Genomic DNA, 3,430 nt, shown 5'->3' on the forward strand with positions numbered 1-3,430 from the left:
CCATTCAACTGTTTGATTTTGTTTTTGAAAAGAATTTATCATGAACAGTCAAAAGAGAAGAAACGAGCTTACCCAAATTTATAATTGTTTATTAATTTGGGAACATAAGACTACAATCAAAAAACAACTGTACAGAACTAAGTGTTCTAAGCACGTTTAAACTTAACTGAATAACTTTGATGTACTATAAACTTTATCAATATCCAAGGACAATGATTTCATTAATAGTATCAGTAGCTGGACAAACATTTAATGTTAGTATTCAAGAGTGGGAATCATATTTTATTTATTCGTACAGATAAATGTTCCACAATAATACCTGTTTGACAAACATTACAGTGTACTGCAATGGGTATACTTAGTTAATAACATTTGTATGCTATTGTGTGACAAGTGGATTTTGAACTACAATTACCTTTCATATATTACCAAAAACCACTGGTACTGCTGTTCCAACACAACCTATTCATACTTGGATCAACATACCACCAGTATATTTCATGTAAACAGTTAATAAAGTCGTGACAACTGTTAATAAAATCCACGAGAGAAGATTATCTTTCAAACAGTTGCCCAGTAACTTTGGGTAATTAAGGCTAAAGATTTTTCAGTACGGTTCTTAAACATAATTGTAAAGGACAACACTACCAAACGTGTGTCATAAGTTCATTAAAGAGTACCTCGACATAGTAATAGAAAACAAATGCGATGCTATGCTTCTCTACATTACCAGTTCATCATTTGCCTCATCATGCTGTGTTAATGCAGGACATCCTCACCACTAAAACATATTAACAATTACCATTATCAGTTGTTATGTCATGCCTGTCTCTGAATGACATCTTGTGTAATGGGACTGTCAGATCAGCCACCACTGTGTCAGAGATACAACTTTGATTCTGAAAAACTATGACACATGAGATTAAATTGACTCCATTTTTAGCCACAATATGTAAAGTAAACTTTGAAAACAAAATATGTGACAAACCTACAATAGCCAGAATCATTAAAAATGATTTGTGTAGGATCGAATATCATCAAACAGTATAATTAAATATTATAGTTTAATTGAAATATAAAAAAAATCACATCTCACTTTGAGAAAATGCTGTTTAAACTTGTCTGATACTCGTATGTACCCACTGTCTAATATACCGGCCACTGCTGATGCAACTTATACTCTCAGACTTCACCAGAATGATATGGGACAGTGCTTAAAGTTTAACATGACTACTTTGTTACAATTTGTTCAGAGTTATCCTTAAACCATTGAACCCACCTGTCAAGATGACCAAGCATAAATTGCTTTCAGATATACTCAAAAAATATGATCCATTTGTAATGTATTACATCGATATTGATCAATGAAAATATATTTTTGCAACAATTATAAGTAATGCGGATACTATGCTATCAGCATACCTTTAAACACGTTGGTCTTTATGTTATAAGCGTACCTATAAGTCAATAGAAACTCTGTATTTCACTTCTAGTTGTACAACGTTCATATAATTATGATGTGTACCAGACGAGTCCTTTGGATCTTGAATATATTTTCAATTAAATGCCTCTTACAAAGGAAAACAGTTGAATGTCGTCATTAACATGGAGCCAAATATTATCATTGTGAATTTTTATGAAGTTCAGTATCATCAGAATATCATTATTTGTTATTATTGTGTATTATATAAACTGTAACTGCATTCGCATTTTGTTATTTTTTTTTTAATATTTCGTCATAACTGGTAGATTAGGTAGGTTTTTTAATGAGCAATAACCTTATGTAAAACATAATTTGGACTTCGGTCAAACCTAAAAAAAATTATTAATTTAGTGCAAATTGTTGATGTCTTTGGTTTCGCATACAGTACTTTTTTTATAATAAATGTTATAAACAACTCGTTGAAAACATTTATTTTAAACATTTGCTTATAACGTTTTATAAATTGATCAAAACTGATTAAAGTCAAATTAAATATTCCATTTTATTTTTAATATTTTATTAATTTTATTGGTTATTTCATCAAACACAACTAAATAATAAAATAATAGATATAACACCATAAATCATTATTCATTTATGTAATCTAAATAAGTAAAATTTCCAAATTTAAAAAAAAAAATAATAATAAACTAAAAATATTTAACATTAACAATTCTAATAAAATAATATGTCAAACAACTAGTCTTTATTGGAAAATAAAAGTTGAATAGTAATAAATTGATAAATGGCCACTAGTCTTCAATTTAATAATATACATAATTGTATCACAATATCAAATATTAAAGTCTAATTGAAGGGTCCGGTGCAATAACAAGGTATCTCCACTTTTTGAAATTCTTCAAGAGACAAAAAATGTTTTTACTGACCCACCTTTCATCATGTTACTGATTCAAAAACTTATTTTTATGCTTTGAATGTATAATATATAACATTCCATAAAACCTTATTACTTTTAAATAAATTTTAATAATTTTAATTAATTAATTCAAGTTTAATTTAGTGGAGATATATGGGTTTTTGCCCCAAAATTAAAATCCATGTTTTTTGTTTTTTTATATCTCAGAAATTCTTTCATCATAAGTGTTGAATAATCTCAAAAAACATTTGCAATGTGTAATTTATACCTATAATCAGAATCATCGGTTGGATCACAACCTTTTATAATGATTAAATTGAGTAACTATGTGTTTTAAGGAGATACCTGGTTTTTTGACCCAAAATATAAGTAAAACTTTGGTTTATGCATTCATTAATGTAGTTTTGATATCCTTTACGACTAAAAAAATACTTAACAAAACTACTTTGGTGAGATATTTCATTTTAGAATATAATCATGAGCATATTAGTACCTATTAATGAACACATAATAAATAAATAGAAAATATATCTAAAAATGATAAAAATGTATTTGTTGTTACTCACAACATAATATAATAAATCAAAAAGAAACAAATTGAAAATAACATAACACCTTGAGCATGTATAAAAACAAATAAAACATAAACATAATAATAATCCTTTTAACAGTTGAAACATAATATTAAGATCTCATAATGTGGTATTAGTTGACACCAAATATTAGTGTACATAAAAATGAATACTTAATTAATAAATTAAAAGTAATAATTATTTGATGAGTTATCATTTTTTTTAACAAGATTATAATAAAATCAAATAAAACATAAATATAATAAACATAACAAAAGTCTTTTAAACAGTTTAAACTTAATATTAGGAACTAATAATCAGGTATTAGTTAATCACAAATTATTCGTATACATAGGAATATAAAAAATACTTAATTTTTAGTCATAATAAATTTGATGAGTTATCATTTTTTTTTTAACAAGATTATAATAAAATCAAATAAAACATAAAATATATAATAAACATAACAAAAATCTTTTTAAACAGTTTAAACTTAAT

The sequence above is a fragment of the Acyrthosiphon pisum genome, unplaced genomic scaffold (assembly GCF_005508785.2).
Source record: "Acyrthosiphon pisum isolate AL4f unplaced genomic scaffold, pea_aphid_22Mar2018_4r6ur Scaffold_20950;HRSCAF=22615, whole genome shotgun sequence".
Lineage (NCBI taxonomy): Eukaryota > Metazoa > Arthropoda > Insecta > Hemiptera > Aphididae > Acyrthosiphon > Acyrthosiphon pisum.